At 43.3% G+C, this 27240-nt stretch overlaps 1 long non-coding RNA gene across 1 annotated transcript in view; it reads right to left on the minus strand.

The window, feature by feature from the left end:
* Positions 1-3179: 3179 nt before the first annotated feature.
* The window catches only part of LOC141945673 (uncharacterized), a 42466-nt gene continuing 18405 nt past the window's right edge, over positions 3180-27240 (minus strand). Inside the window, exons 2-3 of the long non-coding RNA XR_012629574.1 lie at positions 16354-16479; positions 3180-5045 (exon numbers count right to left, since the gene is read on the minus strand). This is a non-coding gene — a long non-coding RNA (uncharacterized LOC141945673). The remainder of the gene's footprint in view (positions 5046-16353; positions 16480-27240) is intronic.

The raw sequence follows: 27240 nt of genomic DNA on the forward strand, positions 1-27240 counted from the left end.
TTGGCCATTGCAAGGAAGACAAAACACAAAGTCAGCTGGTACTTGGTGCAGATTCTTGTCTGCCCTCTGGAATATTCTTTCAGAGTGATGAAAGTGGAACTAATATTTTCTACCCTATGAAAACTTCTATTGTAAAAATGGTCTGGTCTGGTCTGTGCTAGAATGAAGACATGACGCCCTGAAGTTTTACATGAACAACCAGAGAAAGAGAAAGATTCTCACCACAGCATGTATTAGCCCAGTGACCTTGACACCTGCCTGTTAAGATCTTCTCTTAAGGCCAGCTCTGCCCTATCTCAAGTGGGTCACCATAAGGCTATCTTGTGGTTGGGGCCTTTTCTTCATTTTAATAACAAATTCCAGTCTGGACTGAGAGATCTTCCCCAGTCACTGTTAGAACCAACATGATCTTCCTACCCTGACAAAAAAGTTTTAACTTGGACAAACAGCCATACAGACATTTCTCCGGATAAAAAGGCTTAACTGAATTTTTCCCATCAGACTCTACTTCCAAATGCACATGCCCTTGTTGGGTCTGATCCAAACATGTCAAAGCCAACTGGGTGGATTCTTCTAACCAAACATTAACCATGTGTGAGCTGGATGTTTAAGCAAATCCTTCAGGTTGCTGTTTTGGTCTATAGAGCAAGAGAAAAATAGCCATGCATAGTGACTCACCCATTTTAGGTACCTGTATCAGGGTGGTGTGAATCATTTGATAGAATTTCTTATAGTCTCGTTCACTGGAGACTATGTTTCTCCATGAATGAAACAAGGTTACCTACTAGTTACCTAGTTGGTAAACTTCACTGCCAAAGGTCATAGAGATTAATTCCAGTCTGTCTCGCCACAGACTTAGGTTAGACTCAGAATCCTTCAAGTTCCATTATAAAGACCCCCAAATATATCAAATTAAGACAGAAGACTGAAAGCCACTGCAGTCATAATTGTTCCTGTTAGAGGAGCCTGAGCTTCATTTGAGAGACCAAAACATCATCTGAAAGTCATAGATATGAACCTGTCAAAATGGCGTTCACTAAACATGCAACTTGTCCTTGTCTCTCCTCTTCCTCATGCTCTCTTCTGCTACCTGTGTCTTACCAATGCTAATGTTAAAATGTTAAAAAATGCTGGTTACCTGTGCAAAAGCTTACAATTTCACTTAAAAAAGCATCTCAGCAAATGGCCAAGTGTAGCAGAGGCACACAGGCATTTATGCTGCAATGTAGCTCTCAAATGATTCCTCTTAAATGTTTAAACTTAGTTATTCCAGTCAATTTTGAGCAATATTGATAGTTTTTCTAGTTTTCAGTAGTAATGGACAGTACATAATTACTAAAAACGTAATATTTTTACACCTGGGCTCTTTTATGATAATGTTACTCCTGTGCAAAATTAAATGTCAGCAAAAGAAGAGTGATTCTAAAATGAAATTTTAAATAAATGTATTATTACACTGAGGAGGTAGTATGGTGATTTAATATGGTGACTAGTCACACCTGAATAACTAAAGAGTTTGTTTTTACAGGGAAGAGCTAAGTTTACTAAAGCAAAAGGAAAGTATTTTGTTACAAATAGATTATCTTAGCTCTTTCACTTAGTTTGGTGCAAAACTTCATGTGGAAACGGGGATTTGACAGAAGTGTAGCTGGCAGGGGAGGGAAAGGGAAGGAAAAACAAGTAAAAAGTTATCAAAGCAAGGTCCCTAAACATGAAATGCTGTGGAGGACGTCCAGAGCAGGCAAGGTCCTTCCCCCAAAGCTGTGGGTCCAGGCTCTGCAATAAGACCCCATGGGGTGCCACATGGGTTACTGCAGTGGTCGAGCTGGCAGCAGGATCAGGGATGCCCCATAGCTCTTCAGGGTGAGATGTGCAACTATGTGGGGCTAGACCATCTCCCTCTCCACCGCTGCCAGTAGTCAGATTCCTGCTGCCAAAAGCTACTCTCCACCTACTATAATTTATAGGACCGGAGAATTTATGATAGTTCATTTTTAATTCTGTTTAACCAACGTACACCAGGTGCTGAAGGAACGCAAAAGAACTATATATTTTTTCATCTAGAAATTTTTGGAAGGGACCTAATTTGTTGACAATGCAAATTCATAAAATCTGTTTCATGGGTACGTGGTTAATCAGAGTTCGGGGCTCTGCAATGCAGGAAATCGTGTTGATTCTGACTGAGAAAGGGCCTGTTTTTCTAGTGGGTCTTCTTAGAGCTGGAAGGCAAGTTTGACCTCAGACATGTCCACTGTGTGCTCCTGCAGGAAGGAGAGAGATGTGAGAGGCCACATGGCTGAACTGTTGGCGAAGGCCAGAGGATGCTTACCTCCTTTTCAGACAACAGGCCAGAATGTGTCACTTATGTCATCCTGTATTTTTTTCCTTTTTTCTTTCTATTTCAGCAGCACAAAAGCTGTGCAGGAGGTATTTGAGAACCTCAGCACAATAACAGCAGGAAGATGCTGAATATCTTTCAGAGGAAAAGAAGAACATGCATTTCCTCTGCTACCCACTGTCCCCCTAGCTTCCCTTACCTGCATCACTCAAATAAGGATTCAAACCATTAGGAGAAAAGTCTTCATATTACAGAAGATTTTTGTGCTTTCTCCTGAAATGGCCTCTGTGTTATTTTTTGTAGCTTCCTTATTTTCCATCAGTGCATTTCCCTTCTTCACTGATTTCTTGCATCAGTCTATTCATTAGATAGGAGGATGTAAAATAGAATTAAAAAATAAAGCAAAAATAAGGATCTGTTCCCAAAGCCAGTGAAAACAATGGGAGTCAAAGAAACTGGCATTGACAAAACATTTTATTTTCCTCAGGAGAGTAAGAATTGTCCTAGCCAAAGTTTTATAGAACAAAGATTTTAGTAATACGTCCAACACAGCAAAACATAAATTGACATCACATTTAGGTTCTTCCTTCCTTGATAATAGTGACACTCACCTCAGATTATATTTGATGAGTACAGTGACAGTCATCATTATTGTATTAACGGCATACAGCATGGTCTTTAATCTTCCTATGGGATTTTAGGCTGACTACTGTACATATAGTTTCTGACTGCTGAAAGCTGAGGGTAACCCCTAAAAAAGATACAATCTCTTTTTTTTTTTAGCTTTGGAAATTACAAACAGAAGAGCCTGTGATGTAGAGACACACACAGAAGGAAATGATCTGAGAGAGGAGACTTTAATAAGCTAAATAGGTTCAGTGTAATGTACATTCATGTCTTCATTAATTTAGGGGATGATTTTCAGAAGAGAAAGCCTCTTTTCCCCTGGTGTAGGCAAAATGCAGCTAAACTCACCCCCTGCTGATTTGCTGTGGGTAAAATCATCTAGAAATCACTTAATCTGAAAGCAAAAATCCTCTTAGGTATTTTCCCAAAGACTTCCTTGAATAGACTAAGCGTAAGCAATCGTATATGGAAGATAACGGTTTAGCTGAAGATTTTCCTACAGCACAGTCCCTGCATTGCCTCTCTTCCCCTCAGCTGCAAACGATGGCTCTCCCTCCTCTAGCTTTGAGGAGGGAGCACTAGGGGTCTGTGTCCCGAGAGGCTTACAGCTGGAATTCAGATATAATAATAACTCAAGTTAGAGGAAATCTCATGAGAGGGAGCCGTCACGTGGGGTCACATCAATGAAAAAGCAGCTCTCAAGAACTGGACACATCTCAGGATATTGGTGCCAAAACACCACACATGAGGAGCTGACTAAATGGCGAGAACATCTCTGCCTCCATCCTGTCTTCTCCATGGCGCTCATTCATCAATAGAGAGCCAGCTTGTCCCACGGCCTGCAGAAAGACAGGCAGGGAGTGAACAAGAGCTCCAGCCTAACACATCACCCTCAGCATCCTGCGTGCAGTGGAAGATGCGCTGAAACTACAGAAGGTGATTCGGAGTTGTATAAAGCTCTTAGGTTAAAAAACCCCACATATTCTAGTATGGGAATAATCCACTTTGACTGAGGAAAATTTAATGCAAAGTAACAGTTTGCTCAGATACTTTTATTTTTTTGGAAACTATTGAAATCTGGGGAAATAGCTGCCTCTCCAGTGTATTAGCTTTAGCATAGCTGTTGGTTTTGTCCAGAGGTTGTGGTCAGGAAGATTTCATTTGCAGGTGCTGTACCATAGAACTGGAAGGAATCCTCTAGGTAGGGTGCTTCATTCTCCTTATTGTACTTTGAGCACAGAAAATAGACTAAGCCACATGAAATAACTTAAATAAACAGGGCCCTTTATCTCAATGGTAATCTAAGTGCTATGAACTGTATTGCTTAACACCATCCTAACTGTGACCTACTTTCTTATGGGAAGCCTGGTTTCAGAAATGGATTTCAACTTCCCAAGTACCAAATATTGCTCTTGCAATTAAACACTCCTTTTTTTTTTTTCCCCTCAAGGCTGTTTAAAAGATCCCCTGATTAAAAGGCATCATATTTCAATATTGATTACCCATGCAGCTTGTAACTGATATTACTATTTTGCTTTCTGGTTTTAATAGTATGCTTAACCTCTGCATTTGGAGGCATTTGTTAATGCTTACAACTTTTTATTTGATTGCCATGATCTTTTTTCTGATTTCTTATTCACTGAATGTGACCAAAAATAATTTAACTGTAGTACTGGCCTACAGTGAGATAAAAATATTTTTCTGTGCAATGCATACCCCCGTGATGGTCTTTACTACATGACAGTAAGACAAAGACCTTTGGTGGGATGTGATATGGTAATATGAATGAGCTGATTTCTTTTTTGGTCTTGGTTGATCAGGTTAAACCATACTGGGAAAAACTTTTTACCCTTTACTGGCTCATCTGCCTCTGGAAACTCTGCATCTGTTGGCAGCAATGTTGGTGCCATGGACTGAGTAGGGAATTAGTATTAGGCTTCAGTAGTGAAAGATGAGACATTCTTTCTCCTCTCCCAGTCTTTAAGTGGTGTTGCTGGTCCAAATCCATTAATGTTTTTGCTACCATCCTCCAGCAATGTGGGAAAACAAAAGACAAAGACTATTCATGTCAACAAGAAATCTGGAAAAAACAAAAACAAAAAGATCAGGCTTTCATAATCAAAGAAATGTCTCTGTCCTTATATAGTATAAAGCAGGAGTGAAAAATGACACATATTTATGATTCCCCAGTAATAAACATTCCTGTAGTCTGAAAAACAACATCAATATACACAGAGATAATTGACATGCCACTTTAACTGTGCATATTTCAACTGAAAAACAAACATTTTTGAGAACTCACTGAAAAAACCTCCCAATCTGAGGCATACAGAGCACGTGTTCACACTGCCACATGATGGATGCATAATGGTTTCCTCCAGACAGCCAACCTTAAAATATCTTAGACCTTATTGTGTTATTGGTGTTTATAGTTTCTACTGCAGTCAAACCTAAGAGCCCTAGGGCCCCAATTGTGTTGTGGATGGCATAAACAGAGCAAAAAGACAGACCCTGTCCCCCAGATACTGTAATCTAAATGAAACTTTGTCTGTCACCTGCTCTTCCCTCTAGCCTATGGTTTGTGTTTTCTCTAGCCTAAATCTTCAGTGCACAATCTCTCTGAGGTGGAAACAACATGTTTCTAGCCTGTCTGGATGCCACTGGGTTTTGAAGGGTTGTTGAATGAATAAACAACAATACACCAAGTAGAGCTCTATATGTGCTGCTTTTTTTTTTTTTTTTGCAAATGGACTCCAATGGCTCTTGGAATGTTTACACTGAGATTGTTTTTTTGGAACCCACAGAAATACAAGCCATAATAACCAACAAATTTTATTTTCTGTGCTGTTGTGTAATTCCATTGTAATTCTCTGGAATTCTATTGAAATTCTTCTCGGAGATGCCTCTGTCCTTTGCTGGATCTGGCCAAGGAATTGAATGTGGGCTAGTGAGGAGCCTTAATAAGGTGGTGGAATATGTCCAATGTCCATCCACACTATTGTGATTACAGGCAGCCAGCTTGTTTTTCAATGCCTGTCTTAAAGGCTGTGGCACTGAGTGAACCAGCACTAGAGTCAAGCAGAGCATTAGAAGCCAATACATTTTCTGTTATCTGACTTGAAAAAAATATTTTCTCTGTTTCCTTCTGCCATTGTTTATTTTTAAGGAAATAAAGGTCTAGGTGAGTAGTGATCTTACTACTATGGATCAGTTAGGGTTTAAACTTACCCAATCAATTCTAAAAACTATTTCATTTCCTAGGCAGATCCACCTGAAAACTAAATGATGCCAGCTGTGTTTTAGCACACACTTTAGATCAAAGTTGTATCCTCCCTGCTTTGCACCTTCTCCAGCACTCTGAGGATAGCGGGTGGTTAGAAATCTCCACCATCCATGACCTTCCCTGAGTCCCTTCACTTTTACCTTTGCTCCTTCTCTTCTTCCAGCCTCTTATAGTCTGTATTGTCACCTGTAACTTCTTCCTAGACTCGCCCTGGAAGAAAGCTTCTTCCAGTGGACATCTTCTCTTTGAGAGTATAATTAGTGATCTGTAATAAAGATACATCTCCTTCCCTGGACAAGCCTGGATGGCATCACTGTGGCATTGCTGCTCATCTAACACCCGTGCAACTCCATCTGCCTCCACAAAGCCTTCCCTGGCCCCTGGAGTTGCTGTACGAGGAAGAGGTTGAGCCTCACCTGGCAGTGGAGGTGTACACCCTGTTCCTACCACCCCGCTTTCACCTAGCTACTCCAGGCAGTGGCTGCTTAACTCAAAACCTCACCGCTCCTCCCTGAGCAGGGCTGGGAACCCCACCGCCACTGCTCTCCTCTTGGTGTGGCTCGAGCACTCAGGCGCTGCAGTGAGGTACACTCCTTTAAAAATGTGACTCAGGCACGTCTTAACCAAGTACCTGAAAAATCAAGGCACTCTTACTAATTCTAACCTGAGGCTAGTGCTTGCAATTGTTACAGACTGTGAACCGGTTGCAAGTTAGTCCCCTTGGCTAACCTCTTGCATGAAGCCCCAGCCCCACTGCTGGCCTGGCCAGCCCCATATCTCAAGCTCTCCCTTGCCCAATTTGTGTGGCAAACTTCAGCCTAAGTAGCACTGCCCTGATTTTTGCTGCCCAGTTCTGCCCCTGCCCAGTCTGTCTTTTAGTAAAACTGCCTACGAGTCGTGCAAACCCACAAAAGTCTGCTGCGTTTCTTCACCCAACCCTGCCATGATCAATTGTTTCAGCCGCTCTGAGATTTCTGCAGAACGTGTGCCAGTTTTATTTCCAAGAATGCAACATCACCAACATTTTTCAATTATTCAGATAGGTTTTAGCCTGTCATCGTCTCCATCTCACTGGAAGGAATTATGCATGCTTGCCCTACCTCTGATCTCACTGACACTAATGTGATGACATTGACTCTGCAGAGGTTACTTCCAATTTCAGCAGGAAGGAGACAGCAGGATCCGTCCTTAGCATGCTGCCTCTCCTGCCATGTGGAGCAACGCTGAGCTTCTCAGTGCATCTGGTTTCAAAATAAACCCTCTACAACAGACAAATATGTTAAACCTTTGAAAGCCTCATTTCCAGGTTTCAACAACATTCTCTTCAGAAACAAGCGCTTAATGGAGTTCATTTAAGGTTGTTTAAGCCACAACTTGCTGTCAGCACTATTTACCACTTCAGTGGCTCGGCTAGAGCCTCAGCTGTTGTAAGCCAGTTCAGCGCTAATAACGGAGTCCTCCTGATTTACATCAGCTGAAAATCTGACCGAGCTTCTGCCAGGCTGACAGCCTTCCTCTGCTGGGTTCCAGTAGCTGTTTATACACTCACTCAGTGCAGACAGTAGTAAAAGCAGTTTTTCTTCTGACACTCCTGTCTGTGCCCTATTTTTAATGTAAGACCAAACAAGCGTGGCAGATGTTCCAGCGTGGTGTCCTCTATTGACTGGGCACTTCGGCCGGGCAGACGCCAGGATTCGCTTTCACAACCCCAGAGCGCAGCTGGATCAGTTCATCAGCGGTTCCTTGTACTCTTCTTTCAGGGGCAGCATTCAGGGTATTTTCTCCTCAGTCCTGGTGTCTCCTTTGGGAACTGATAGAAGCAAATCTCTTCATCTCACTGCAGTCCCCCGCTCCGTCTGCACTCCTCTGAACTCAGAGGAGAGACCTTCCTGTTTTCCAACCATGACTTTTTAATTCTCTCTGCTTTTTTCCAGGAAGAACAGCTCAGCTCCTTTACAGCCATTGGGCTTCTTACCTGTTGCTGCTCTAATTCGTACTCCTGCCCCTTTTTGACTCCTCTAAACAAAACTTCCACAAACCCAACTTAAAGTGCCATAAATCTTCCTAAAGCCACGCACTGACCCATTTCCAGTTATGCAGGTTAAGATTATCAACATTTTTTACTTCAAGCCATTTATCGTCTTCCAGGGCTCTGCACTGGTTAATGCTGTATCTGGAGCCCGTGGAAACCATACCATCAACTCACACAGCCAAAGCCCTGCAAAATGGCAGCCATCTGCTTCATGGTAAACTGGCAACACAACAGTAACTTTCAGTTAGTTGAGAAGTGGATGATTTTAACGAATAAAACCACGATGCCTTCTGTCTTTTATTTCAATAGTAAATTTAATTTTACTATCTTTCCCCCAATTTGCCACAGAATTTTGCTGAGAGCTATCATGACTGCATTGCAACAGAGGAGGTTTTGATCCTCCGAGTTATTAAATTGATAAAATTGCAGTTTTTACCTCCTGCAGAAGCCCAGCCTTTTTAACAGCTGGAAACAACCGATTGCAGTCAGATCCAGACATCCTAGTTTGAACTGCCAATGGAATGCCAACTTCCATAGCCCATCCCCATTAGTTACTAGGTGGAGAATGGTGGCATCACCCAATGAGTCACACTGAGGGACTGGGCTAGAGAAGAGGGCACTGGGAGCTTGGGGACATACATCACACCAGTGGCCCTGGGGACATCGGTGGAGCTGTCGTTTGGGAGAGAGAGATAATAACTTGCTTGGGGGCTAACTCAGCTCTTGGGGTGGAGAAACCAGGATGCAAAGGGGTGCAGGGACTTGTCAATCTACCATGTGGCCCCAAAACAAAATGTTGAGAGGCAATTTTCAAGATTGCCAGCACTGAAATGTTTTAAAGAGAGAAGAGTCAAGTCACCAAACGCATGGGACTAGCTTAATAATAAAAGCACCATGTTTAGGGATCTGTCTTGATTTCCCTTCTGAACTTGAAAGCTTAGCGTTATTTTTACCATATTTTAAAGATACTTTTCTCAAAAAAATGCTCGAAAAACAAAAATCTGGTATTTTTCTCCTTATTACAGGCTTTCAGCAGCTGGACCATTAAAGGAAAGTGTTATATAGGGCATGAAAAAATTGTGAGAGCTGACAACAAGAAATCTTGCTTAAGAGAGAGTTATTCCTACCAGAACATTTGTAATTTCTGAATTTAATCTTAATGTACAGATTTTACATTTTTGTGTCTTTATGAACTAATTTTAAAGGGCATATCAGGATATTATGCTCCAGCACTGTATGTTAATGGTTTCCTGCCTCCCTCCAGGAAAAATGGAATATTTCTTCTCTGAGCTTTTCACACACTCTTCTGCCAAGTCAAAGCAGAAAGGAAAAACTGTGTACAATATTTTATTAGGCCAAATGTCAATTTGTTTTTCTGAAATCTTTACCAATCTTCCTGGCATTTTATATTCAAACAGAGAAAGAAAGAAAAAAAAAAAAGGAGAAAAACAATAAGGCTTTCATTTCATGCAGCACTGCCTGAGACATCCAACAGCCCATGATACATAGAGCCACATTTCTTTCATATGTAGGAAAGGGAGAAGTTAAACACACTAGAGGAGGTGGACAGTATCTGAGTACAAAGGAAAAGGATGGAATCACTTCGTATTTGTGAGCCTTTTAAATCAGTTTTCATTATTCTCTGCTGAGCCTGGCTAAAGACAGCATACCTCCCATTTTGTTGGACCTTGGTCTTGCCCGCAAAAGACAAGTTTTTTCCACATGTAAAAAAGATTTCTGTTTCCACTCCACTCGGAAAACTTCCCACATTTCCAGCTCAGTTCGCTGTTGTTTCACTAGACAACACAGCACTGATGTAAACTGAACTTTTTTGCATATCATCAGCATCGTTTGGTACTTAATATATGAAACACATCAGCGCAGATGCCCTGGTCAGCCAGGAAAGCCCGACTAGGTCAGGTATGATGTCTAACATAAGAGTTTGCAATCTTTGTTTTCATCCAATGCAGGAGCCAGTGCTTGATCACTCCACTGAGAGATGCTCTTGAATCCCAGCCTCCCACAGCAACTCTCCTGGCCATGTCCTTGCGTTAAATCTGGGCATCCCAAACATGCGCCTCTGCCCCTCATACATCTTTGCCGCACCCCAGTGAACTCCAGTACACACAGAGCAGGGGCAGAGCCCTGCCTGGATGGCTGGAGGTGCAGAGCAGCTCCATGTGTGCCCATGTGCCTCTGGGATTCAGCTGTTGGCTCCAAGGAAAATACTTCCTGTCTGTCCAGGGAGTCCCTTCCATAAAGGAGAGACAGAAAGAGTTTTGCTTTTCTGCTTCCTGAGGGCTGTGGAGAGACTCCAATAAGCCATACTCCTAAGCATTTGAAGCAAGAACTAGTTTTTAATCCAGATTTGTTTTTGTCAGAGACAGCTCTGTACCCACAATTACCTGCCAACAAGATTTTTGTGACCTTAAGAGTACGTCCAGCAGGGCTCAGGGGTATCAACTGCACATTTAAATTACTTCTATGAGTTGGAACTCTTTTATATTTTCAATCCCACAATTTTTAAGCACAAAAAGGAGCCTGGGTTTTACTTAAAAGGTCTTTACTCTAACGGCTCAGTGTGCTAGTAGCCTCTGGGATGACTTCTGTCCCCTGACCTTAGCCCATGACAGGGATGTGTCTGGGAAACAGAATTCATCCTGTTTCACCCTGAGCATGACACAGGTTTTTTGCATTAATGCCACGCCCAGAACAGTGGATTCTCCCCAAAGCCACATTGGCAATGGGCTATTAGCATCAGCTGACCTGAAAATATTTTTCTGTTACTACCAAACCCAACTGCCATCTTCCTGTTGGACTGTGAATTGCTGCTGCTGTAGCAGTTGTTCTTTCCTCTGTCCCCGGAAAACGGAGCCTCGCTGCTTTGACTCTTGGTATTGATTTCCCCTGCTGTTGAGAGGACACTGAGGTATGTCAGGGACAGCACAATAAAACAGGACAGCAGCTGGCATATCTATTCACATGCCCATATGTTATTCCTCCAGATGCATAGGAGCATTTCCTCCATTCAGCTCCAGTCAAATGTCTACAGGGCTCTTGCACTGAAATCCCAAAGAAAACTGCCCTCCTGGATCATCTTCTTAATTTTTTTGCAAGGCTGTACAAACAACTCATCAGAGGGAAGTAAGAGGTACTTGAAAGTAAGAGATTCACCCAAGAGTACAGAGAAAGTCAGTAGCAGAGCCCACATGCTGGCTTGAAAACTCCTTTAACTATTTTACTATTTGCATAATATCATATATTAATGATTACTTAGGAAGAAGTTCATAAGTGTTAATATTCATCCAGTTAATACAAAAATAATCATTCCTTCAAGCAATGCAGTTAGCTTGATAATGTTAAGGGATTCCTAAGACTGACTGTCAGCATCCATAAATCTATAAAACCCCTAAGTTTACCGAGGCTCACATGCCAGGGCTGCTGCATGGTGTTATCACGTCACTGTAGCAGTCCTCATTCTGCCGTAACATCTATTTCTTCATCACTGCTGCCTCCCCCTTCCTCCTGCCCATCTAAAAGTGACAACCCATGCTAGGTCCCTAAAGACCTTGTCTAAAATCAACCTGGAGGGAGGGCAGAGGCAGACACCCCTGTGCAAGTGCATTTTACTCGATAGCACAGAGGACATTTCACCAGCTTGTCAGGAGAATCCACTGACCCAGAGGACCAAATGTCATTGCAGAAGGAAGTTTTTCAAAGTACTAGAAGGAATATACATCAATGACACCTCAAGTAAGAATTCACAACTTTTCCTTTGAAATATCACAAAAACGTGTCCAAAGGGTGAGATGCTCTACCCTTCTTGAAAGATTTCACTTAAAAGTACAACTTTCAACAAAGAGCTTTTTGCTCAGCTCAGATCTTTTCCATCTGGTGTGGTCTGTGCAGGATCTGTTAATATTTCAACCTTCTTGGCTATTAGCCCACTGAAGTGATCTGGCTAGAATAAAAGAAAATGGTGAGATTACATTTTCCCCTTCTGGCATCCTCACACTCTTCTATTTTTTAGTAATAATCCTGTTTACAGCAGAGAGGTTCCTAAGGAGATACTGTATGTTAGACATAGCTAAGAAATTAGCCATAGGCAAAAAATTGCCTTGAAATATATTTCAGCAGAAACATACGTTTTACTGAACTCAAGAGCTTCTCAAAAAATACCTGCTTTCCTCTACTTGTTGCGGGGGGGGGAATCACTTTGGGGAAAAAAATTTCAGCTAAAATATTTTTTGTTTTTTGCTAAAAAAATCTGGAATTGGCCAAAAGGAAAATATATTTTCAATGGAATGTCATTGAGCTCTCCTGTACATGGATAAGTAATAAAAGGATGGCACATGGCCCAAACAGTGTGCAATCAAAGTGATCTTTAGGCATTTTTAAAGCCTTAGCTACCACAGAAGTCGGTGTTGATTCAAGCTCCCTTTTATCTTTTCTTTTTTCTCTGCCTTCAGCCCCCAGCTAAAGGATTATCATGGATGATTCAGGGTAGAGGAAGGAAAGGTACAGCTCACTGGGTTTTGGCAGTGGCCTCAATTGTTGCCCCAAGAAGAGCTTTTCTGGAATGTCACATTCCTGCAGGAGATTAAGAACAACCAGGCAGGAGATGAGGTCGAGCCCCTGCCTTCTCCTTGAGACTTCAAGGCTCACATAAAGGCTTGCAGTCTTCATTCTGTCTTCTGCAAAGATGCCAGCTTTGGGTCTGAGTTCAGATGTGGACCTCTCCGAGATCTGGAAATGTAAGGATCCTGTGTTTTGATTGGGTGTCCCTCTGTTTAAAACCTGTCACTGCCTTTGGTAAATTGTGAGCAACGTATATTTTATAAACTAGAGGGAATCATGAAGCTATTCAGTACCTTTCACCAGAGGCTCTCAAAGTACTTCACAAATAGCCAAGTTTTACAATAACTTCATATTCCAGGTTTTCCAGATAGTAGGAAAGCTGACATCCAAGTGGCTTTCCTGCAGTCACACAACAGAACTGCACCAATTTATGAACAGAACTTGTAAGTCCCAATTCCAGCTCTAGTGTCATCTCTCAAACAAGATCTGTTATTTTTACACTTCTTATTCATCCAAAGTTCCCATCATTGCTATCCAGAGATAGACATGATCATTTACGCAACTGCACTTTTTTTCCTCAAAACTTCTCCCCCTCTTTAACATGAGTAAATAAAATGCATAAATTTGAATCAGAGGAGAAGCTGTGCCAGGGCAACAAGGAGCGACAGGTTCAAACACCAACTGCACATATCAAATCAGCATTAGCTGCTCCTGAGCTGGAGCATTGACTTTCAGAGTTCCCTTGGAGGCCACTCACCTGCAGGCACTCGCCTCCTTCCTATGCAATATAAATATATAGGTATGTATACCTATATGCATTTGGTTATTTTTATCACTAACTGCCTCAGGGTACTTGCTGAGTGATGGCTACTGCCGTGCTGATGGTAAAGCTGAGAAGAAGAAGAGCAGCAGGAACAGTGGAAAGCAATAAGTTGGAAAAACTGGAGACAAATCCACTCCTGGTCAAAGCAGATGTAATTTGGAGTGAGAGGAGCAAAGCTGAGCCCTTTCACAGCAAAGTCATTTTGTTGTTGTTGTTGTTGTTTGGGTGGTGTCCTGAATTCCTGGCCTGCTGTGGCAAAATGAGGCCCAAGGCCAAATACTTATTAATAATACTTATTAATTAATAATAACAATAGTTCTAGTGGAAAATTTCAGGTCCCATACTCACAATTCACTGCCAAGATAGTCACTTCCCAAACTTGCTTCTAAAATTGGAAACAAACAGGCCCCTTCTAAAGGCAATAAACAGCATTTTAATTGGACTAAAACTTATAAATCTGTCAGCAACTAGTTACTCTGGCTCCCTTGTGTGATCAAGACCCTTCTGGTCTTTCCCAGAAGGTAATGATGTGATCTGATGTCATCACAACAAAGGTGTGATCGAACAAGGTGGCTCAGCACTGGGCTGCTGGGACCAAAATGCCCAACTGGGCATGCTGGAGGGAGTGTGGTCCTCCAGCCTGGGGTGGGCATCATCAACGGGGCAGGAGGGAGAGACTTGTGCTGCAGACCTCTGTCTGTGTGTGGCCCGTGAATACATCAACATGAACTAATACCCTAGGTACCTCTCAAATCAGGGCCACGTGAAATGCATATTACAGTGCATTTTCCTTAGCTAAACCAGCACATTTTCATCTCTATTTTTTGTGTGATGGAAGACTTTTAAAGTAGTTCTCACTTGGCTCAAAGAGGTGCCAAGTATTAACGTCATGATGCAGGAGATCCCATCCAGACAATGGGTAGTGATGCCCTGGTAGCATCTCCCCTGGCATGAACCTGCTTGTAGGAAAAAAGACCAAATAAATAGAGGAGCCAGTATTTCAGATACTCTGATTATTTTGGAGGAAAGAGGTGGATAGCAGCCTTGTGGCAAAGGGCAGGACCTGGACCTTCAGGATTTTATCTGCTTCAAGAGGAAATCATGCCCTGATCCCTAACGGGGAATGTGTGATGGACAGAGATGTGTCCCAGGTGACACAGGGCTGCCTCTGAGATCTTGGGCTTAGATGACCTCCTGGGACCCAAATGGCCTTAATGTGTCATCCAGAAGAAACAAAACTACAACAGAGGCAAAATCAGCCCTGTGGTCAGCAAGTGGGGGAATGAGGATAGGACACACAGGTGACCACATTTCTTCCTGGCCTCTCATGCAAGGCTAGATTCAGGGTGAAAAATAAAAATATCTCACTTTGAAAAAGGGCTTGAGGAGAGGGAAAGAGCTATTTTTAGTAGCACCTTGAGAAAAAAAATCATAAAAGCTTGCAGAAGGTTATTATTAAGTAAAAAATACAAGATGCTCACATTGCAAGAACAGGGAGTGCTTCCCTCATGAGGAGGACATGAACCTCTTATGGACAAAGTTTCTGAAACTGTGAGAATAATCCCCTGGTCCCAGAGGACCTGCAGATGGTCTGCAGATGGTCCACATTGTCACATGCGACACCTTCGTTCACCACGATGGCAATAATCTCCTTGGAGATATCTGCCCAGTTCTCCACCGCAATGATGGGGGCTTACAGGGAGCATGAGCATCATCACTGCCTTGAGTAGGGAAATCCTAATGGATTTTGGAAACAGGTGAGTGGTGACCAGTATCACCCCGTATCATCCACTATCACCCAGAAGCACCTTCTGGACACCCAAAGTACCAAGACTTGAGGCACAGATGCGGTGGGGCTGAACAGGGCAAGCCTTCCTTGTTCCATTCCCTCTCACAGGTGTCTTGGGTAGGACTTCGGAGGTTTCTGTCCCCAGTAGCAGAGGGTGTGATCACGTCCCAAATAGGGTGAGCATTTCACATAAACAGGGAACGTGACAAATGAGAGTCGACATAGCAATAGCTGTTCAGTGCCACCTAGCCTTCCCCAAATAAATACCAGGAATCAGCAACAAATACATATTAGAAATATATACACACACACAGCCCCCATACATATACACTCACTAAACATATATAATGCTATCTCCCCTAAGAAGAAATTGCTGGCAGCCTTTCAGCAAGCTATCCTTAACTGCTAGCGATAAGCAGGTACTGCCTTTCTTGAGGAGCGTGGCACTTTGTAAGTATGTCCAAGCTGTTCCTGTAGGGTGATTCCTCTTAAAATCCTTCAGATGCCTTTCTACCTGGACAAAATATCACCACAAACTTCATGTGCTGATGGTAGAGAAGGGTAGTCAATGCAACCACTATAACAGCTGTGGTGATTTTAGCTCTAGAAATCCAGAACTGTCTACTTAAAATCAAAAGTCTGGCTTAAACAATCATGAGATTTTAAAAGAAATCATACATTCAAGACTTTCTTCTTTTTTGTGTTGTTCTGGTTTTGGACTTACTTGCACATCTGCAAGTATTTTTTCTATTTTTTCTGCTACTGTGACCATTAGTGCAGTTTCCAAAAGCTGAGTTTCCTAAATACAAAAAAAGAGGAGCGTAATATTGTCATTCCCTCCCATCCCTCTCAGACCTTTATTAAAAAAAATCTAGTATCCAACCTAGGAGACCTGGGAGAAAATCCAAAGCCAGCAACATTGCAGTCTTCCTTTGGATGGCAGTGAGCACCCCAAGAAGCCACTCAGTCCACTGTATGATGGATTAGGACGACACTCCCTATGGAAAACCTAAAGGAAGAGAAATCAGAGCAGGACATGCTGGGAAAGACCTTCGAGAGGAGACTTCCCCTCCCTGCCAATCCATTAAAGAGTCTTTTTTTTTTTCCTATTCCTATTTGAGGAATGGGAGGGGGCAGGGCAGGGGCAGAGCTTGCTCTGTGGCTGCTCCAGGCCCCACCAAGGTGTCAGGGTTTCCAGGACAGGCCCACTGCTGCTTCCCGGGAGAGGGGCTGCTCCAGAGGTGCAAGAGCTCCTCATGGGCTGCAAGAGCTCAAGTGGGGGATACACGTGAGGGCTGGTGATTCAGGTGATGGGGAGAAGAATAACCAGGCCATCTCTGTGCCTGGATCTCAGGAAGGGTGGGTGTGTGTCTGTGGGTGGATGAATTGTTCAGCCTTTAAAACACAGACCTGAAGAGAGGAGAGAATAACCCCTTTCTACTAGAGCAAAACTGGGAAAAATCATCGTAGTCTCCAGAACACTAGAAATAATCAGCAGTAGCTACAAATCCCTGCTACTGTTTGCATTTTACTAACTTTTTATTGCTTTAATTTTCATTCTTGAAAGAAAAAAAGTCTCTCAAGGTGCAGGAGGAGACAGCCCTTCTCGTGCTTTCCAGCAGGTATGCAGCATAACCAGTCACAACCCCGGGACGGGCTTTGGGGTGACTGGGTAACCTCCACCAACCTGCAAAGCTGATCCCTAGCTGCAGATGTGCTTAATGCCTGGCTCAGAAGAAAAATCAAAACAAATTTCAGCAGCGTGCCTGTGAAAACAACTGATTCTCTGGAGTGTTAAAATACTCTGTATTTATAAACAAAAGAGAGTTTTAGTTTTTCTTGTCCTAGAAAAACACACTGGAACATTTCACCACCATTTTCTTTCACTTTAATTAGCAAGGAAAGGGGAAACGTCAAAGAGCAATTATACAAAATATCTACTGTGCTGATTAGGGATTTCTTTTCTGTGGCATGGAGGAGGCAGCTTGAAGTTCACATTGAATGTCTCTCCCCCTCTAATGAGATATGCCTTATCCAATCCAGAAAGGTACAATTGACTCAGAAAAAAATACAGCTGCTTTCTCAGGGGAAAAAAAAAAAAGAGGGGAGAAAAGAAGAATTTATGTTAAAAGGTGAAGTATGAAGGGCTGATCCTGCAGACCCTGAGTATGAACTTGATTCAAAAGAATCATCCTGGTCAGCTCCAGAACTTTAAACAAGCCCACAGCCTAACAAGGCCCAATCCTGGCCCCAAACACTTGTGGGATCCAGCCTGAAACCAACTCTCCTTCCCCCTGGAAGGGCTGTGCCCATTTGCCTCCCCTTGCCCAGGTGTTGGTTGTTTGGGGACAGGGAAATCAAAGGATGAGGAGCCTGGGGGTCAGGCGGGGGGGCTTAAAAGCACCCCCAAAGGCCACCACCACTGTGGGGTGTGCTCTCTGGGGGCTGTGGAGCTGGGGTTGGTTCTGGCTGATCAGCCAGCCCCAGCCAGACCTTGGCCACCCCACTGCCCATGGGGATGTTTGTGCTCAGGGGCCGCCTGCTTCGCACCGCACCCTGGCCTTACAGCTCATTTATGTTACATCGGGGTGTTTTGGGGGTTTTTTCCACGACATTTGTTATTATTTGCGTTTGAAGAGGCAGGGCACCCCCATCCTTCCCTTGCTCCCCCTCCTCTCCGTGCAACCCGGGGGTGGGCAGAGGGTCCCGCCAGGGCTGGCTGGGCCAGAAACGGGCTGGAGCATGCGCTCCCCCAAATCCCTCCTCAACGTATAGCGGGGTCACTGGGAGAAAAAAAAAAAAAAAAAGAAAAAAAAAAAGAGAAACAACCCAGGAACATAAATTGGACACAGAAGGGCAGATGCAGACTGAACAGGAAGCGCTGGCCCGAGGCGAAATGAAACAGCTGTTGCCATTGTTCTGCCTTTGCAAACTCCGCACGGCCCGGACTCCGGGAGCAGATGTTCGCAATTACCGCACATGAAAAGAAGGGCACAGGATTAGGCAAGTGACGAAAAAGCGAGGGGACCGCTAGATTTATCACTGGCGGAGCGAGGCAGCCCCTCTCCGGAGGGCTCCGGCAACCAGCACCGGCCCCGGGACCCACCGGCAAAGTCCTGCCCGGCCCCGGCATCCCCGCCACCCCCCCTCGGGAAGGACCTGGGGATGCTTTTCCCAGGCGGGGTGTTGCAAAGGGGAAGGAGGGGAGCGGCTCCAGTCGCAGGGATCCGCCCCCGGGACCCGGCGGGGAGCCCCCGGGATCCGCTCGAGGCAGGGGCAGCCGGCTCGGTCCCCTCCCGAGGGATCCCACCGGGGCGGGGGGAGCCAGGCTGAGCCTACGGGCACATTTCATCCCCTCCTCTCTTTGCACGAGCAAGAAAAAAAAATAAGCAAACGAGACACAAGCTTTACATTCCTCGTGACATTTCTTCGGCTCTTCCATATAATCAGTTGTAAAAAAAAAAAAAAAAAAAAAAATCCCTTGCAGATTTCTTTTTGCAAGGAGCAATGAGTATAAGAAAGGTTTGTCAGAAGGTAAAGCATGTGTTTGCCATCTTAGCTCCTGATATGGAAACCATATGCTTAAATACACCACCAAACATACTCAATATAACACTCTTTTTTATTAAAGGTGGTTTTATAAAAGCTATCCACCTTCCATCCACTGGTGACTCCCAAAGAGGTCACATATTCTTCATTGCAACTATCAATACATATTTGGGGTAAATTAAACTCCAAATAGACTGTTTCTGATTATTATTGCAAAGGGAGCAAGAGGCCATCTTATTTTCCCTCACTGATAAATTAAAAGAACTGTAATGGGTGATTTCTGCAACCTGTAAAAGGGCAATACCATCTGTGACTCATTTAGTGTCGCTTTAAAGAAAATTTATTTGATTAATTCGGGCAGAGTATAGAATGAATATAGTTGGGTTTTTTTTTTAACTCTACTGCTACAGAGAAAGAACCACCAGCAGAAGAAAACCCTGACCTAGAATAAACATTTCAGGAATTAAAAATGTCTGGAGTGTGATTAGGAGTGCAGAGACTGCTGCCTTGCTCTTGAGATAGCTGTGTTTTGCCCTGCCCACAAAAAGACCTCAACATGAGATGGCTGTAACGGGGCCCATGACATAGAAGGAGGAATAGGCCAGAAGCAAGACATGAAAAAATGCAGTACTGAGATTTAGACTGCTCCATCACTCCTCTGTTTTGGAGTCAAAAGGAGCCAACCAGCCATCTCACTGGAGTGACACTTTCAAAGATGCACACAAGATTATTTCCTTCAGGTTGCACAGCCAGGAATAGCACCCTTTTGTCAAATGGGCTGTTAGTTAATACACCACCTGAAGAAAAAAAAAAACAAAAAAAAAAACACCCAACAAAAGAGGAGGGAGAAAAAAGAGGGAGAAAGGATAGCAATTTCCCATCCTTCAAACCAGGGGTGATGGTAGCAACAGCAATGTTACCACCTTTGTCCGGCCTGAGAAGCAGGAAGTGGAGAAAAAGATCAAAAGCAAGCGGAAATCAAAAGGATTAAGACATTGAAATTCTTCTGTTTTGCCACAGGCTGTCACCCTAGCTCCACGTATCGTTCAGCCAGACAGGAATACTCTGTGCAAAGCAAAGAGAAATAGCTCTAGAAGTCCAGAAGTTTGCTCCTCCTGAAATTTAATTGGCCCACAGGTTACCCACAACCTCAACTCCCCTGCTTGCAATTCAGAGAATAATATTAAACTGTAATGATAATAAATACTAATAGATTAATCTTTATAAGTGATGCCAAATTCTGCAGGGCCTGGGCTTGGCAGGAGTAGTCTGCCTCAGATGTGGAGTATCTAATGACATCTTTACTGTTGCAGGGTTTGCACGTGGCAGACGGAGATGTCGTTTGCGCTTTGACACAGGCTAAGTTACTTACAACTGTTGATATAACCAGAGGCTCACTTTGGGCCAGCCTGGGCCCTGGCCAAACCTTGTTTAAATCAAAGGATGAATTTACCTTAACGTCTCTGGACTGCTTTTCACTCACCCTGGGCAGAGGCAGGAGACAGGCAGTGTTCCAGCCCGCTCAGCTGGGGAGTAAAGCACCAGGGCTGATCTACTGAAATAATGAAGGATCTTTTCCTTGACTTCAGTGAGCCATACAGCAGGACCTTGGCAAGCCTGGTGCTCCGTTTGGTTATTTGTACTTGATGACTCCATACCATTCCTTGTTCCTCTCTTCTGGGTTGTCCTAAAGTCACCTATTTTGTTTTACAGAGGTTGGAGTCAGAGATCTCTGCTCAGTTCTCAAAACTGTAGATAAGGGTGTTAAAGTGCTTAACCCCTCTGCAATCAATGGGCATTATATACCTGTACTGCTCCAGGGATCTGGGACCAATAGAATTAGGTACCTCTGCGGATCTAGATATTCCTTACAAGCTGTGACTCATCCAATGCATTTTTCTCACCACTAACATCAACCCTGGGACAATCCCATGGTAAGTACTCCATCACCCATGTCTAGCATGTGCCACCTCTTCCTCTGCTGAACTCCTCATGAGTCAGTTGGACCGGATCCCTAAATATACTCAAGTGGCTTACTCCCCTTTGAAGATCTTGGGCAAAGCCACCCTTCCATAAGGAAGGAGGATAAGGATAGTGCCAGTTTCGTAATTTGCTGTGGAAAACATAGACGGACCTTCAAGCTGTAAATGAGGAGAGGAAAGTGTGTGAATTTTTTCAGGGTATTTTGGGAACAAAGCAGTAAGGATTTCTAAAACGTGGTAATGCAATGTTTGCTCTTCTGAGAAAAGGGCAGAAACCTGAAAAAAACTCATCGGGGTATTTTATTGTTGAAATTCTATTTTGTTAAAATACTTCTTATCAAATGTGTTGGTTTTCCTGGTTGATAGTAGCTTAATTTGTGCCTAGTTTACCAACAGCTAGAGACATCCTAACTTATCCAAATATTCTTATTTGACTTAATGGTCAAATCTTCAAAAAACTCTGTCCTTTCTGTAATTAATGCAAAGAAAGATTTGATGATGCCATCGTGCCCTTCAGTTCCTTTTGCCACAGGAAAACTTCAGTGTCAGGCCTGAAGCTGCTCAAACCATCCAGCTATGTTTTTCATACACAGACTGTTCAGGTTTGTTCTCACTGGTTCTTTACTCTGAACTAGTCTAGTTTTGTCAGGTGGATGTTGAGGGATAGGGAGGTGGGATTGTTACTGGACATGTTTCTCTAAACCCAATATTAAAAAAGGGGGTCCACTGGTGCAGGAGAAAACAATACTTTTCATAGTGCTCAGCTAATTAGGCTTTTCCAAAGTAGCACTGGAGCTACAGAAAAAAAAAAAAAGGGGGGGATTAAATTTGACTTTATGGTAAATTACTTTCATTTGGGAACTACGTATAGTTAAGTATGTACATGTTACCAGTACAGGCTTCTGACCTGTAAGACAACTATGATGTGTATTTCTTTGTGCTATTGCATCACACCACACACAGGAAAACCTCCTAATTCTAATTCTCGCCCAGTGCAACCGCCTTTCCCGTGGAAGACTATTGATGACCAAATTTGCAGGTGACATAGCGGCTTGGGGAATTAAGTCTTAGTTTTTCCTTCCTCTTCACCTCTCTCTTCCTTCTTCTATTTGCTTTATTTTGTTTTGTGCTATGTGAGCCTTTAGTCAAATATCCCACATACACACTCATCACTTGGACAGCTTTAAGCACAATACATGGGCATGTCTGGGCACTGCATTAATATATCTTGTTGTTGTCTCTCTGAAGATTATCCTCTGTTACTGGAATTCATAACACCAGCCCTTTGTGTATGTTATGCTTCCATTCTGAAAATGTAATATCACTGCTAATTAAACAGTGTTTTAAGTTGGCTGATAGCTCCTCACAGCATCTAGGAATTAACCTCACCTGGGAGCAAGCTGCTGGTTGAGGCTCAAGTGAAGCTTAGATAAAGGCGGGGAAAGGAAAAGACATCAAAGAACTAGTCACCACCAAAACCTCATCCTCCACAAATTCTAGGTGTGGAAGTGTTTTTCAGCCATAGGGATCCTCCCTCTGCTGGATTTCCAAATAACTATAATCCTCAGAATTCCCTCTTTCACCTCCCCCTGGCCTGATTATCTCATCTTTCTCATTTGAACTTGCTTGTTACGAGCAATATATTCATGTCCTCCATGCTTTATTACCTTGATCCCAAAAAGGTTTAATTTGGTTCAGATGGTGCTAATTTAGCAATGCGGGGCTTAGGGACAGCATTGTCCTGATGATCTGCTTTCACCCGTGAACAAGGTTTTGTTCCCAATCTAAAAGGTCTCCTTGGGATTTGTTTCACGTGTCCTTTCCTGGAGCTCCCTCAGAGACCATGGGTCGATACTGGTGTATGCAGAGGACAGAGTTGTCTTGGTAGCTGACCAGTGCTTGAAATTCATGTCAGCTTTGGGAATCTAATGTTCAGCAGCCTCCAGTTATTTTTTTTTCCCACAATTAAATATGTTTCTTAGCAGAAGTCATGGGATAAACAAAGAAATCACAACCCAAATAAGGCTCTCTCTGAGGAGCCTCATGTCAAAATCCAGATACCAAAATCACTAATCATTCTGGCTATAACTTTTAGGATGTTGACAGAGCATATATTCTGTGATAAAGAGTACAGTATGGATATACAGCTGAGATAAGGAGATGATTTAATTCTGAAACAGATAAGAAGGGTAAATTTCAAGGGCTACACAGGGAATTCATCCAACTCTGAGGGTGAAACAATATCACTCCTGAGTATTATTAATGCACCTCAATTCTTTGTTCTCTCTCCTTTTTTCTTTTCTTTTTTTCCCCCACAATTCTTAATAATATGTTTGGAAACTTATTAAAATTACAAATCAAGACTTGGGGTTAAAGGCAACCCTGTCTAACTATCTTATTATTTATAAAAAGATTATCATTAAACATCTTGCAGAGAAATTCTGAACCAGTGCAGAATCTGAAAAAAAAAAGAAAAAAAGTGCAGAAAAAATGGCTAATGTGTCTACTTTTTAATTAAATGTAAATATAATTTGTAAGGCTTATGGGTTTTAAACAGAGAAAATTTACTCTGTGTAATTTCCTTTCTGGTTAACCTTATAGACAGAAGTATAAGTAGGGTTATTCCGAAGAATTTTGTAGCTATTAAGCCAGTTACCGCCTCCAGATCCATTGTTGCAGATGACTTCAACGCATCCAAGGTTTCACCTGAAGTTCCTAATTTACAATGACAACACAGTGATTTTAAGCATTAAAAAGAACTTTGTTAAACAGCCTAGTTTACAGCTTGTTTGGAATGTCAGCAGATTTTTCATCTTTATTACTGCAGACAGATAGCAAGGCTCTTATCCGTACATAGCTCATCAGAACGGCTCAAACACGCAAAAGTGAATTCTTGGTTATTTTAATGTGACAAGTAAATATAAACCATTTACAAATACAAAGTCAGAATAAATATGCCTGTCAATACAGCAATGCCTAAATTACTGCCAGCTTAGTATTAAAAGTTCTATCGTGGTTTCTGGTTCAAAGAGTCCCATAAAAATCAGAGTTAATTTAAAACTTAGCCATCCATGGGAATATTTCTCATTCACACAATACAGTCTGTCGAGTGCAGGTCTGTTTATATGTTTCAGCTATGGAGCAATTTTCAATCTCAGTTCAAGAAAGTACCCATATTCAGCCCAGAAAAGTAATTAAGTATGTGCTTAGCTGTGTGCTTTAGTTAGGGATGTGCCCATAACTTGTCATGATTTCACCTGTCACAGCTTTTTGAGCCAGTTACTTCATTATTTGCATTTTTTTTAAAGGCAACTAGTTCCTAACAAGATTGTAATACCAGCTTACAGTAGATCAAATGTTGTGAAACACTATTGATTTACATACCAGATCATGATCCAGCCAATATGAAGGGTCCACTAAGCATCGGAGAGACTTTAATGTCCTGACCCACCTATGGAAATCCATAGAAATCTTTCCCTAATTTCATCAGGAGAGTGACCCACCGGTCCTTAACAAGTGAGAGTAAGGCAGGAGGGTATGCTACCAGCAGGCTGATGGTCCCCAACCCTACAGAGGCACTGTAGGAGATCAGATGCAAAGCATTACCAAGTTGATCTACGGTTTTGCAGGCTGGTTGTCTGATGAGCATGGAGACCACCTCCAGCACAGGCAGGTTTCTCTGAACACTGCACAGTTCCAGTAATGGAAGAGATTTTTCCATCAGTGCTGTCAACAATAAAAGATGCTTTCACCAAATGGAGAGAACAAAGTAGCTGTTCCCAACCCATATTCAGTCATACAATTACTACTAAAAGGGACCTCCAGAAATCTCCAGTCTAAGCTCCTGCTCAAAGCAGGGTCAATACTGAGTTCAGACCAGGTTTCTTCATCTGAGTCTTGAGAACCTCCAAGGATGGGGATTTCAAAACCTTTCTGGGCCCTGCTCCACTGCCCAATTAGTCCAACACCTTTGTGCCATGGGTACCAGCTGCTCCTCTGAGAGCAGCAGGACAGATCCTGGCCCAGCTTTCAGACAGTTTGGTCCCAGCTTTCAGTACCTGCTATTCTATAGCTGCCTGCTGTTGACATCTACTTCCCCAGCTTTTCCCCAAAACCCTTCTGCTGCTGCTTACGTGTAGCTCCTAGCTCATCGTCCAGAGCCCTGCAGAAGCCAAATAGTTCCCAAGTAGGAACTGCTGGCCCTTCTATTCCCCACACCAGAGAGACCTTTCCTGGCGTACCATCATACGGCTAACACATGCTGTGTCTACAGTGCCAGGAAGCTGTGATCCAGAGCGCTGCTCCCAGCTCGATCCCAGTGGTGGGGAAATGGCTGGAGTATGTCTTGGGTCCCCACAGCCCACCTGATGGGTTTCCTTCCCACCCGCAGTGGCGTGGGAAGGGGCAGAAGTTGCAGGCTTGTGTCTGGGCCCAGCGCAGAGCAGGGTGTGACGGAGGTAGTCAGAAAGAAGAGCAGGAAAACATTCTTACATTGCACATTCTGCTGTGGCCTCTGTGCTCAGAAGCAGGAAAGGGCTGGCACCAGATTAGTCGGAGAAGGAGGAGGGAGGCCTGGCAGAGATTAATGCTTGTGGCCTCCTCTCTTCTTACCAAATATCTTGTGCTGCTCCTTCTCTTAACCTAACAAGCTGAGACTCCAGGCAACAGTTTTGGATACTTTTCCCTGAAACCAGTGCCTTTTGCAGCGGGATGTTTCCTCATCAGCCCGCACCCAGTTGTAAGCCAGGTACTCTGGACTGGGTGCACCCTTGCTCAACTGGATCTTAACTCATGGTGGGAAACCAGGACTCACCAGCCTGGTTGAGCTCTCCAAGGGCTGTGCTCTGGCCCTCCCCATGGAGAAAGGGACTCCTTGGTGGGTGCTCTTTCTCTGGACCTCCTTCTGCCAGGGGAGGAAAGGAAAATCTCTGTCCCAGGTTACAGCAAAGTCTTGAAAAAGTCCTTTCCCGTATCTTTCCCTCTGAAGGAGGCAAGCAGGAGCCCACTGTGAGGAGTCATCGATAGCCTCTGTCAGGCTCATGGAAGCTCTGCTGCAAAAGAAAACACCTTTCCTCTGCAAGGAGAAGGGAGCCAGGACACAGAAAGGCATGTTCCCAGCTGCTCGTCTGGAGAGACTGCAGGGCTGTTAGGAGGAGGAGGAGGAGGGTGTGGGAGAGACGGAGGCTAGCCTGTGATCTGGGTGTGAAAGAATCCACAGTTGAGCAGGATCAATAAAACAGTGCCGAGGCTTGCGACGAAGGGAGCAGAGAATAGGATGGTGGAGAGTAAAAGGGAAGGAGCCCCCCTACAGCTCCTGAGAAGAGAGGGGTAGGTAAAAAGGGAGCTCCGATAGCACCAGGCCCACAGGAGACTCAATGGGTTGTCTCATTATTATGGTGAACAGAGAGAGCTCATGAGCTGGGAAAGATAGGAAGCTTTTATTTATTTTTTCTTTTTAAAGAGCGCAGCCTCTAGGAGGGTTTTTGCAGCTCAAACGCTTTTATTTTGTGCCAATTACTTATACAGGGTCTGCATTATTCCCGTAATCAGTCTAAATGAAAGTCAAACATGAAAGATTCCTAACAATGAGCTAATTGGAATGCCATTACCATTTAGATTTAATAAGGTATTTGTAATAATAAACTTGCCTCAGTCTATAGAGTTGTCTTATTCCTGCTCAGATCTTGCAAGAGTGTAAGAGTTGACATTTGTCATTCGTTCCGCAGGACACTGGATATAACCTTCAAAATGTTTTAGTCTTGCAGTGCTTAGTAAATGTCAGAGACGGAAACAAAATCTATAGCCTGCTATTGTTCTGGCTGTGTTGAGCTCAGAGTTAACAGGAATTGTGTTAAAACTCAACAGCAGATTATATCCCGCATATCTTTCTTTATTTGCAGTCCAAACATCTTGTGGTTTAGAATGAGTCACTCAATGTCCTCTTATGTAGCTGCATTCATTATTTGCATTGAGGTCTTGCTGAGGAACTTCAGTCTGGTTCCAGTACTGCTAGGTACTACACAAGCACAGAGAGTCTTTGCCTTCCATACCTTAGAATCTAAGCAATTAAGCCACGCAAGCTCTATCTTGAAGCCAAGATGTCCCATCTACAGAGATAAAAGCCAATTAGAGCTCCATGTGTACTTACTTTCGAGAACAGTTCACCAAAAAAAATTTCTTGCTTTACCTTTATGGGCAAGTTGTTTTCACATAAAGCATACGTGTACTCAAAGACCTGA

This window comes from Strix uralensis, chromosome 7 (genome assembly GCF_047716275.1).
Source record: "Strix uralensis isolate ZFMK-TIS-50842 chromosome 7, bStrUra1, whole genome shotgun sequence".
Taxonomy (NCBI): domain Eukaryota; kingdom Metazoa; phylum Chordata; class Aves; order Strigiformes; family Strigidae; genus Strix; species Strix uralensis.